Here is a 13,225-nt window from a genome sequence, read left to right as displayed (position 1 = left end):
AACAATAACAAAAGAGTTTTAAAAATGAAAAAAATATAGCTTATAATCATTGACACACTGTGTCAGCTAAGGAAATATAGAATACAAGGCTTTCTCACCAAAAATGAGAGATCCATTTCCTCTTCATACCTGGCCATGATCCACTGAGAGTGCAAGTAAATGAATTTCACAAGGTATCGGTTTTTTTTTTTATAAAGAACAGTAGTATCACATGTAATGCACATTCAAAAAGGTATCAATATCCCCAAAATTCGCAATAGCCCAATTAATTACAATAGCAAACAAATTCACTATCATATTTCACATAAGTTGCTGTATGACATAAAAAAACCTATGAATTGGGTTTTTTTACAGACGTAGAAAATCTTTCAACATTGGCAAATATGTTTTTAAACAAAGTAAAACTTATTTGGGTCTAGAACATCATCAAGAAATGTAGATATCATTCTGGTGGAAGTAAGTGAGCTGAAGAGTTATAAATGAGAGATGCTCCTCTTTTGGGAGTCATCCAGGGGTACCATGCCCTGGGATTAGCTTCCCAGCTTCTTTGGTATGAGACTGTGATGTCCCATCCATTCACATTTTTATAAATGTGGGAGGTGGGGATTAAAATTGTATTTCACTTCAGCTAATAAAATGGACCGTACCTCCTGTTAGAGGCAGGCAAAATGATCAGAGTTGTTGAAAAAAATCTAAAATTCATGTCTAAAAACCCCTTAAAATCAATTTGAGATATTTAGCTCATTAAATTTTCCAAAGATTGTTACACAGTTTTAACCAGTTTGATGAAGTCCATCCATCCTCTATGTGACAATTTACAAAGTCAAAATAGAAAAAAAGGCTGTTTCATATATATGGGCTTATTCAATAATATTTGTTCAGTATAGTTATGGAGGAAAAGCAACAGAATATAACAGTAGTTAAAATCCAGTACATTAAAATGATTCAGTGTAACAGAATAATATTGACTACATTGATATATGAACTTAAAACCAACAAAATTAAATCTTAAAACAATCAGCAAAATGCAATAAAATACAGAGATTTTTATAAAACATTGGAGTCCGAAAAGCCTTAAAAAGATAACCTCTAATCTCTTTAAAGTTCATTGTTGGGTTTTTTTTTTTTTTATCATTTAAAATGCCTTTTGTCAGCACTATGGTGGGATTTTCCATAGCAAGGGTGGGTTTTAATCTCAAATTGGGCAGGCCCACATGGCAAAGAGTTGCAGGGAGATGAATTTCTCTCCTGAATCTCAAGTGAGATAAATAAAAATATCAGTGCACTCAAAAAATATCCTTTGAAATAAGAAATGCACTGCTCTCTCATAGACTACGCTGTACTTGTAACTTCCTGTTTGGAAAAGTCTCTTCCTTCTCCTTGTTCCACCTCCCTGAGGTCCCCTGCCATTTGGAGGCTAATTGTTGCCTAAAGAAAGGGCACCCCAGTTTTTACCAGTTGGTTTGTGATTCCTTAAGAAACAGGAGCAGCTACCAGCAGCTTGGGTCCTGGGGCTGGCCTGGGGCGATCTGGCTCGGAGGCTGGAGATCAGCTGGGTCAGGGGCCGAGGCGGGTTGGTACAGGGAGAGCCATCTGGGTCAAGCAGGTCTAGAGTGGATGACTTGAGCGCAGAAGCAGGCAACAGGAGGGAGCTGAATCAGAAGCTTTTCGAGGGTAGGCAAAAAGCCTTGGCCAGAGAAACGTGGCTTTAAAAAATTATCTAGGCTATCTTAAAAAAAAACTGAGAAGTTCTCATCCAAATCTTGTGGTTGCCATAACTGTAAAAATTAAATTAGTATCTAATAATAAAAATATTATATTTTAAAAGATGTTTATTGAGGATTATTAGAAATCAAGGAATAGAGAAGATACAAAATAATAACTCATGTGCCCATGGCTGGTTAGCCAATTCAGAACCCCTGCACTTAGCTTACTTACTACATCATTGCAATGGAAGAGCAGAGAGCAGAGGATAGAAGAGAGAAAGGTAGGTGTTACTACTAGTTAAATACTAATTGTAATCTTGCCCAGGTGGAGACTCAGGTGAGATTATAGGGAATTCTGGGAAATACCAAGGACTTCTGGGGACTGAAGTCTGGGGTTCAAATCTACATTTTATAATTTCAAGCAGAGGGATGATTTCTTATAATCTTTGACCCCTTAGACAACACCCCATTCTGCCCCCTAAACATTTTTTTTTTAGAGTGGAGGTAAATTTTATTGAGTTGGGGTCTACAATTTATAGGGTAAATGATGTAGGTAAAAGAATTAGGTAATCTTCATACAGAAAAAAATGATAGGTAAAGATTCACAGGGTAAAGGACAATGAACATAGGTTAGTTCAGTGATTAAAAACAAAAGTTTTCTATATATGAATGATCAATATGAGAATGTATGATTGCTCAGCTGGATTTTGTAGTTTAGTGGATGACTCCCTAGCAAGGTTCCTGATGAGTTTCTTCTCTAGTGTTTTTTTTTTGTTTTGTTTTTTTGTTTTTTGTTTTTTTTTTGGCATAACATCTGTTAACTCAGAGAGAAGAATAGGCTGGGTTCAGGCTAAGGGGAAATGCTAGGTGTCTTAATGCTTCTTTTTTTTTTTTACTTTTTAAACATTATTTTATTTGGTTATTTACAAACATTATTCATTGGAAACAATGATCGTTATCTTTTCCTCCCCCCGTCCCCCTCCCACCACTTCTCCCATACCCGGTGCACAATTCCACTGGGTTTCACATGTGTTCTTGGTTCGAACCCACCCCTAAACATTTTTTAAAGCTTAGAGGCTTATGTCTAAGGTTTCCCCAAAAGAGAGTACAATATGAATCAAGTATGGGGAAGATATTTATTTAAATGTTAATTTTACTTATTACTACTCTTAGAATTTCTAGGGAGGCTGATAACATAAAGAACTGTAGAAATTCTACATTTTACTTTGGCTTTCTATGTCCAAACAATCCCCAGCCTTAGTCTTTTGCTGCTGGTTACTTCAAAGAAGAAACTCAACCCTTGTAAAAGTAAAAGGCAAACTGTAAAACTAATAGACAATGGATTGATTATGGGTTATAAACTGATATTAGATACTCTGCTTGCTGTACTTACAAAGTGTCTTCGGTTTACATAAATGAAATGAAGCTCATAAGTGAACATCTCTTCAGGGCCAGGCAGAAGAATGCTAAAGAGTCTCTGGTTATAAAAAATAAAATATTTATTGAAAATATAAGGATAAAAAGGATTTCTAACTCTTAGGGATTCTAACTCCTCCCAAATAAAACTCCCTGGTTCCACAAGGAACCACTTTTCCTGTTTCCACAGGCTACATTGATCCTTCCTGATCTGACTAACCCCAAAATTTACTATTCTAAATAAACTAACACTATCGTTCTTATAATTCTTAACTTCATCTCCAAGTTATATGGCTGAGTCTCAGCAAGAACCAAGTTAGGACTCTGAGCCTTAGCAGACTCAAAGTCCAAATCAAAGACCAGGGTTTTCTTTGGTCTTCTCAGAGTTAAAACAATCCATAAAACAGTAATAGACGATCAATAGTGTTTCCCAAGTTGGAAAAAGAAAACACTTAGCTCCTTCAGATCTTTCCCTCCTTTCCCTCTACCTCAAACAGGAGAGAGAGAGAGAAAAGATGCTACCTCCTCCAGACCCTCAGAGAGAGAATTGACTCTGCCAACTGCCAGAGACCAACAACCACAGAAAAACCGTTAGATTTGAAATTGACACTCTGTATCAACTTTGTTTGAAACTCCAATTCTTTCTCAAGCCAGCTTTTCTGCTTCTTATCTCGAAACTAATATAATAAGACTTAATTTCCAATATCCGCATACCCTTCAGCTGTACCTAATGGACCTACTGCCTCTTGAAATTATAAGGCCATCTTATGGTCATGTCTGTCATTAGAATGAGTTGTCACCTTCCCAGCTGTAATACCAACCTTGAAGCTTATTGGTATGGGTTATATAACATAAGAAATACAAATGGGGAAAGGTATCCATGAGGCCAGACACATACTCACTAGAGTCTATGCTTCTTGTGGAATCTGCCAAAGAGAGATACTCAAACTTCTATCCTTTCATGGGAAGCCTAATGATAGAACTACTTGCTAAAAGGGAGAGTTTTAAGGAAGAGCTCAAGCCAGAAGCTTTCCCTCTTTTATAATTGATTTGGCATCTTACCCTTCCTACCCTAAAACCAAGTGGGAAGAGGACCAAAAGATAACCTTGCTGAATAATACTATTATATATTGTGTCTATTGTCTCTTAAGATTTGGCCTTTTCACATGAAGCAGATCTGCAGCAGTGTCAATCTTGCTCAGAGTTCTAAGAGTTGCAGTCATTACAGTTCTGAGACAAGTAGTAAATAATTTTCTAGTTGTACTTTTGAATGTGACAAGCAGTATACTGACCAGAAATATTTTATAATTAAGGGAAAAATGTAAATCATCTGATTATGGGTAGAATGTGAGATTGTATTGTTAGCCATGTAAAAGGAAATTCTTGGTTCTCTTTGTCTATTCTGAGATTGCACTTGTGAAAAGGGAATCTTTTGTTCCATTTGCCTACTTGGAATTAATACTTTGGAATAACAATAACTTAAGTACCCTTACTTAGTACCTCACCAGACTGAAGACAGGATTAATTCTCTTTTGTCTACTTTTGTATTAATCAACAAAAGGAAATACACCCATACTTAACCCTAAAGTAAGGGAAGTCTTCAAACTCTTACTCTTAGGAGGAGAGTTAACACCTTTAGAGGTGAGAAGCCAGCATGACACTTGGAAGAGCTCCATCCTTTTTTCTAAATCAAACAGCCAGAAACTTTTGAATTCTGAGTTATCACACTCAGAAATGTGTGAATACAAAGGTGTGAATCCTAGGAGGAGAGTTGCTACTTTCAGAGAATGAGAGGTGTGACAATCTTGGAAACTGTGATTGACTCCTTTGAAGAGGGGCAGGGATAGGAAACTACCATAAAAGCCACAAAATCCTTCAGCTGGCAGTCTGGTGAAGTTGAGTCTTGATGAAAGTGTCTCCTGGATGTAGTCTTGTAGGGAACCTAATTGGAGACTTCAGAGTGGATCCTGACTTCAATTTAGACTCTGAGTCCTGGAATACTTGGTTGGGAGAGTAAAAAGGCTTACTCCCTTCATAGTTTCCTAAGAGACTAGCTTCCATCTTGGAGGAAGCCATGTGATTACTTGCTACTAGCCCTCCTGGCTGAGGACTAGTACAGATATTTTCTCTAACCTCTTTCACATTTCTCTACTTTATTGTTTCCCCTCTATTTTGGGAAATAAACTATGTCCAACCATTAAATTTAACCTTTATAGTCACAAGCAAAGGTGGAATTTTTAAAAATTAAATTGTTTATTTTCAGTTCCAAATTCTCTTTCCCTTTCCTCATTCATTGAGAAGGCAAAAAAAAAATACAACTATATTTAGATATAAACAATATATTTCCTCCACCTTAACCACATTAGGAAGGAAGGGAGAGAGGAAGGAAAGGAGGGAGGAAGGAAGATAGAAAAGGAGGAAGGGTAGTAGGAAAGAAAGGAGAGGAAGAAAGTGAAGGACAGAGGCAGGAAAAAGAAAAACAATAGAAGAAAATGTTTCAATGTGCACTCTGAGTCCCATGAGTTCTTTTTGGAGAAGAATAGTGTGAAAAGGAATTTAAACTCTTTTTGTTCTTTTAAACTTAACCAATGGACATGGACTTAACCTCCCTCTGTTTTAATTTAATTAATCAGGGACCTGGAGGTCTTTTTGCCATTGAGATGTGCAGAGATAGACCAGCCCACAGTGAAAGGAAGTAGATACCAGAGAAACAGGAAGTGATGTGGGGAAAAGGCTTATAAAAGGTGAGCCTGGAGAGCTGAACATTCATTCTGCTTTGGTGACTCTTGCTGAAAGAGGATTTAGGCTTTGGTGACTCCCTTAGGTGGAGAGACTTCCACCTGGAGATTGGAACCTGGAGGCTGAGACTCTCCCGATCTTCTGGCCAGAGATTGGAACTTTGTTGGGAAGCAAGCTAGATTTCTTTGGAGCAGACTTAGAGTGATAGGCTATACAATTCTCTTTCTCCTTCCTACATTTCCCTCTCTTTACTATCTCTACTTTGCTGTAATAAAGCTACTAAAGCTATTAACAGACTCCTAGTTTAATTTTTGATTATTATAAATGGTGACCACAACTTTTTTAATTCTTAAAATTTGGCACAACACCCTTTTTAATTATTACAATTTGGCTAACCATGAATGTGGATGAGTACTCTCATTTTCTTCAATTTTCTTCACTTTTTACTCTCTCTAAAACTATCCTTAAGTCAGTTCCTTAGTAGCTAATTCTGGAGTTCAAGTTGGAAGAGCAGTTTATAATATAAAAAAGGGCAGATTAGCCTCACAACCTACAGCTTTTGGTCCAATACTGAAAAATCAGAAGCACCTAGTTTTTCCTGCATGGACAAGTAAGTCCTAAATCCCTCCCTGCGCGCCCCCCCTCCCCTTAAACTGAAAACAGCTGAATAACCAGCTTGCTGCTGCCAAGGTAAGGCTGGTGTTTTTCTTAGGCAACAATCAGAAAGCCCTCAGGGCTTCACCTGGGGAGACACTTCCACCAATTCCACCACCCCTGCCTCCTGGTGAGGCAACTCTTGCCCCATAAGCTACTACCTCACAGCCCAGAACTCCAGATTGTTGAGAAGGAGCTAAGTATTGGGGGAAGTTAACTAGTTCAGCTTAGCTTTCTTATTTCTATAGTAGGTGTTAAATACTGAGAGAAATTAACAAGTTTAGCTTTATTTTGCTCCTGGGAATCTGCTTTTTAAGGTCCTTTCTGAGCCCTCATATGCCTCTAGTATTAGCTTAAGTGGGAGGTGGAACACTGGAGAGAGCAATTGGGGATAGCAACAACAAGATAGCTAAAGTTGATCTCTTAATCCTGAAAAGCATTTCAGGGCCTACTGAGGGCAAAATCCCAGCAAGGGACACAACCCACAGCTTGGGCTCTCCATTCAAGTCTTTTGCCCTCCCAGGCAAGCTCAGTGAAGTGTCTGCCTGCCCATGTGGCTGTGGAAGCACAACCATCGTTGGCTTTTTACCCCTGGATGGGGAGGGGAAAGAGAGAATTTTTCACACCCTCTTACTTATACTCAGGCTGCACCCTGAGAAGTTTTACCTACAAGAAAGTGTGTTTTATTTTGCCTTAAATAAAAAGCCTTTGGGGGCAGCTGGGTAGCTCAGTGTATTGAGAGCCAGGCCTAGAGACGGAAGGTCCTAGGTTCAAATCTGGCCTCAGATACTTTCCAGTTGTGTGACCCTGGGCAAATCACTTAACGCCCATTGCCTAGCCCTTACCACTCTTCTGCCTTGGAACCAATACACAGTACTGATTCCAAGATGGAAGGTAAGGGTTTAAAAAAAAAAAAGCCTTTGCTTTTTCTTATTTTCCTTTCCAAATTTGGCCTCAGGCAAATTAGGGTGTGTCTGTACCCCACCATTTTTTTCCTCTTCTTTAGCCTCTAGCCTTGTGAGACCCTAACCCTTAGCCAGTATCCACTAGGGTAGCACCATCTACAGACAGGAAGTAGAACTGCAGGAAATTTAATAATTAAATTTTTTAAAAATGGGTGAATAAGGATGGTGTTGAAAAGCATGACCCACACTGTGAAAGAGCAGTTTCCTGCCTATCACTAATAGCTCCTGTTCCTGGAGAGTGTTACCGAGCTTCCACAGCTCACAGTTTTAGAATGTCTTTGCTTAGTACCTTTCTTAAGTGTACTTGTACCAATAGGATACCTTGCAGTTTATCTATTCCCCACCAAGATAAAACAATGGGAAGATAGCTTGATTAATCTCAAGACTTGGATAGAATACCTTGAGAAAAAACAATGGGAAGATAAGTTGAGTAATCTCAAGACCCAGAAGGGAAATTCATCTCCCTATACACCCCCTCGTTATCTAAGCCTACTCAATCTCTGCCTGATCCTGGGCAAACCACCTCTCACCCTGTCCAAACCAACTCCCAACCCCCCACCCCACCACTCCTCCCCCTCCCCTTATCTACTCTATTGCAGCCCAAACAACAGTAATCAAAGATAATTCAATTAACGGCCTATGGGAAGTTCCCACTTATAATAAATGAGGGAACTTAGTAAACATTAGATATTGAGAGAGTCTGGACTAAATTTGAAAATCTAAAGCAGAAATATGATGAAAACCCCTCCCAATTTATGGATAGGCTAATTGAGATGGGAGGCAGATATGTAGACCTAGACCTTTCAAGGGAAAGAGATGTTAGACAAATCTGGAAACAATTTAAAAAAAAACAGTTGTAAGGTGGTTAAGAACTATTTTAAGACTAACTGCCCAAATTGGACTAATATGGATCTAGAGGAAATAAAAAGAGTGGCAGTTTATGTTTTTTATGGACATGAAAAGAAAGATGAGGAGAACACTGACTTAGTGGAGACATTAGGGAAGGAAATAAAAACATTAAATGAAAAAGTTATAAAAGCAGATGCAAATCAAGGAGTGGTCATAGCCCCTTTGCAGGATTTCACAAATCAACCACTAATGTTATTTTTGTGGGAAAATGGGTCACATAATTATGAACTATAGGAAGTAGAATCAGGAAAATAGAAATAGAAACTTTAGGAATGATAACAATTATAGAAATAATAATAGGAACACATATAGAAATAATCATTCAAATGAGGCAAATCAACTCACACCAAAACACCCGAAATGGGGTTCTTCCACACTGTATTCAGTGTGGGAATCTCCTTGGGGGTGGGGGGGGAAGCCCCAGAGGAATAGCCAGGAATCTTCTTGATGATGTGTGTGTGTGTGTGTGTGAGGAAAGGGCTCTGGAATCAGAGGGTGAAAGCTTCCATTTCCCAGACCCTAATGTCTTAACTCCAGTTATCTCAGTCCATTCTCCTCCCCCAAAATAATAAACCTCATGTAACTCTGAAGGTTGGGAACATATATTATGATTACCTTGTAGACACTGGAGCTTCCAGGTAAGTTTTGGTGATTAAACCTGATTTAGAATGCAATTCTGTTGGTTCTTTGAATGTAGTAGGAGTATTAGGAGCACTTTTAAAGGTCCCAAAGCTTTCCCTTTGAATGGTGCCTAAGGGATCCCTATCAGTAGAACATTCTGTTTTTTTGTTTTTTAAACCCTTACCTTCTGTCTTGAAATCAATACTGTGTATTGGTTCCAAGGCAGAAGAACAGTAAGGGCAAGCCAATGGGGATCAAGTGATTTGACCAGGGACACAGAGCTAGGAAGTGTCTGAAGTCATATTTGAACCAGTACTTCCCATCTCTGGGCCTGGTTTTCAATCCACTGAGCCACCTAGCTGCCCCCCATTTTTTCAAACCCTTACCTTCTGTCTTAGAATCAGTACTGTGTTTTGATTCCAAGGCAGAAGAGCTTTAATGGCTAGGCAATGGGGGTTAAGTGACTTGCCCAGGGTCACACATTTAGGAAGTGTCTGAGGCCATCTCTAGGCCTGCCTCTCAATTCACTGAGCCATTCAGCTGCCCCTATTCTTTCTCTTTAATGCCTGATTTCCCAATAAATTTGTTAGAGAGAGATACAAACTTAGAGCCACAATAACATGCTCTTAAGATGTCTATAATGCTAGAATTGCTTGAGTAATCATTAAATTTGTTCCCTATACTTCTTTTAGACAGGAGATGAAGGAACTCCCCACCTTTGAAATCCCATCTGATATACCTGAGTCTCTTTGGACCACATCTTCTTCTGATGTTGGCCTACTTAAATCAGCTGTTCCTGTTCAAATCAAAACAAAAGGTGGTCTATCTCCTTCCATCCCTCAGTATCCCCTATCAAAAGAGGCAAATGAGGAAATTTACTTGGTCATAGATTCATTGATTAAGCAAGGAATAATAATTCCATGCAAATCTGAATAGAATACATCTATTCTCCCTGTAAAAAAAAAAAGCCAAAGCTAGGCTCAGATGGGAAACCTGTTTATTGGTTCATACAAGATTTAAGGGCTATAAATAATCATGTCATAAAAAGGCACCCTGTGGTTCCCAACCCAGCGAAAATTATCTCCTCTATTCCCAGTACAGCCATATATTTTACTGTGGTGGATCTATCCTCAGCATTCTTCTCAGTCCCTGTTCATGAAAATTACAGAAATATATTTGCCTTCACCTGGAAATGTTCTAAGGTGTCATGGTCTCAGTTACCACAGGGTTTTGTTGACAATCCTATCTTCTCACAAATTTTAAAACAGGATTTAGAAAATAATAATTTTCAGGAGAGTTGTTTGATAGAATTTGTAGATGACCTGGTTTGACCTCACCAAATGCCACAGTATGCCAGGAAGATAGAAAGTATCTTCTTTTAGAGCTACATAAGAGAGGCCACAAGGTCTCAAAGGCAAAGGTTCAGTCATGTCTCCGCAAAATGGAATATTTAGGGTTTGTTTTAATTGATGGTGTCCAATCCATTTCCCCTAAGCACATTGAAGATGTTCAGAAATTGACTTCCTCCTCCACTAAGAAACAGTTGAGGGCAGGTATTTTTTTTCCTTGATATGGCACAAATTAATTTATTTTTCAAGAAGTAATTTGTACCTCCTAGTGGTTTTTATTTTTTAATTTTATTTAGTCAATTTAGAACATTATTCCTTGGTTACAAGAATCATATTCTTTCCCTCCCTCCCATCCCCCCCATCCTTTCTGTAGCCAACATGCAATTCCAATGGGTATTACCTGAGTCCTTGATCAGAACCTATTTCCATATTGTTGATGTTTGCACTATGATGTTCATTTAGAGTCTACATCCCCAATCATACCCATTCAAACCATGTAATCAAGCAGTTGTTTTTCTTTGGTGTTTCTACTCCGACAGTTTTTCCAGTTGAGAGCAATTCTTGAAGCAACAGGGTTTTGTAGGCAGTGGATTGGGAAAGCACTAAACCCTTTATAGTTTTGACAAAAAAATTTAGTCCCTGAACCACTTAAATTAGAGACAGAGCACCTGTCAGCTCTTTCAGAATTAAAACAGGCTATCTGATCTTCCCCTGCTCTAGGCATTCCAGATTACAAAAAGCCAATCCATTGCTTTGCATGTACAGAAACAGAGAGGGGTAGCTTCAGGTGTTTTAACTTAAACTTTAGGACCCGTTCAGTGTCTAGATGCTTATTATTCGGTCCAGCTGGACCCAGTAGCATCAACAGTCCCACCTTGTCTTAGAGGTGTAGCTGCCACAGCTTTGTTAGTAACTAAATCTGCTGATCTAGTATTGGGGTGCCCATTAACCATAATGTGCCAACATGAAGTCAAGGCATTGTTGCTAAAGCACAGAACACAGGCATTTTTGGATCAAAGACTTGCTAGGTTTGAGGTAATCTTGTTAGGTACTGAAAATATCACCTTGAAACACTGTACAGTCCTTAATTCTGCCACCTTGCTTCCAGATTGACCAGTTTCAGGAGAACCACTGCACAGTTGTGAATATTTAGTGTCCATGGCAGAAAAGCCTTGAGATAATCTTCTGGCCAATCTTTTAGACAACCGAGATTTAATTTTATTCACTGTTGGTTTTTCTTTCATGAGGGATGGCATATGCTACATTGGAGCTGCTGTAGTCACAGAATTTGCCATTTTGTGGTCAGCTTCACTGCCCTTAAATATAAGTGCTCAAGGTGTAGAACTGATAGCTCTAAAACATGCCTGTATAATTTCCAAGGGTAAGAAAGCAACAATTTCCACAAATTCTAGATATGCATTTGGAATATGTCATGCAGTGGGTATGCTATGGCTCCAAAGGGGGTTTTCAACCTCTGCTGGAAAATGTATTGCAAATGCAGAGGTCATTAATGAAGTGCTTTCTACTCTCCAACTACCTGAAGCCCTAGCTGTAGTTCATTGCTCTGCTCATATAGGTGGAACTGACCCTGTCTCTAGAGGGAGCCACCAGGCAGATACTATTGCAAAGCTTGCTGCCTTAGAAGGACCTGAATTGATTCTAACTTTGGCAACTAGTAACAACTCAAATTTATCTCTCTCTTATAATGAACAGAAAGTGGAAAAATGGAAACAAAAGTTTAAAGTAAAACAGGTCAATGAGGGTATGGGTATCATCTGAAGGAAAACCCCTACTCCCTAGATGTATTTTTATCACCAAATATGCTTATCCGTTCACAAAAATAGTCTCTTTGGCACCAGGAAATTGTAGACTCTCTTTAAAAAGTGTTATATTTAAAATGGTGGAAGAACTAAATTGTAGTAGATATAAGAGTGGGTGAGTAAATTTGTGACCGCAGAAAATATGTTTCACTACAGTGTCTTGGTTTTAAATCAAATATAAGGTGGTCGCCAGGGAAATATTCCCAATTATGAATATACCCAAGTCAACTGGGTTTTATAGAGAATTTAATTAATAATACAATGAGGAATTAAAGAAAAGAGAGAAAGAGAGAAAAAGGAAATAAGTATGAAGGGCCTTAAGCCAACATGGCCTAGACCTGAGTCTTAAGAGAGAGAGGTCAGTCAGTCAGTCTTTTATCACTCACCACAAGGTCTGTCTAAGCAAGGATTCTAGTGACAGAGTCTCCTCAGAGAGAATTCCAGTCAGAGTCCTCCTCAAAGAGCCTTCCAGCCAGAGACTGTTCCAAAGGGCCTCTCTCAAGAGCCTCCAGAGGGACAGAGTCCCCTCAGAGGAGCTCCAGCGAGACCTCCTTAGAGATTGTCCTCTAAGAGCTTCCCTTCTCCAGAGCCTCCCCTCAAGAGATTCTCCTCAAGCGATTGATTTTCAAGAGATTCTGCTTTTTCTTATATAGGGGGTTTTCTCCTATGTCACCTCCCCTAAGTTCTTCCATCTACCAATCACAGTAGACATTTTCCAAAGGACAGCCCATTCTGAATTCACTGCTGGGTGGACTAATCCCTTTAGTAAGTTTTAATCAGAAAAAACACTGCTGGGTCGACTAATCCCTTTAGTATGTTTGAACCAGAAAAACTTCTGAATAAGTTTTTACCTCTTTGCTCCTGGCAAGTTTACAAGTTGCCTGACCTTTAATAGGTACTTAGCACCCCTTTGTATTACTTCTAAAAATAGGCATGGCTTAAAGAACTTTTTGCCTCACTATAAGTATGGGCCCAAGTACCCTCATTGTTTAGCAAGGAGTTTTTTCCCCTAAAGTAGTCCTTAAGTACGGGTGGAGTAGAGGTCC

General features: G+C 38.9%; 1 long non-coding RNA gene across 1 annotated transcript in view; it reads left to right on the top strand.

Moving 5' to 3' along the window:
- Positions 1–13,225, top strand: part of LOC130457227 (uncharacterized) — a 55,014-nt gene that overhangs the window by 2,562 nt on the left and 39,227 nt on the right. The window lies entirely within an intron of this gene.

Source organism: Monodelphis domestica, chromosome 2, assembly GCF_027887165.1.
Source record: "Monodelphis domestica isolate mMonDom1 chromosome 2, mMonDom1.pri, whole genome shotgun sequence".
Taxonomy (NCBI): Eukaryota; Metazoa; Chordata; class Mammalia; order Didelphimorphia; family Didelphidae; genus Monodelphis; species Monodelphis domestica.
Note: the sequence above shows the minus strand (reverse complement) of the source record. Positions and strands in the feature narration are given on the sequence as shown.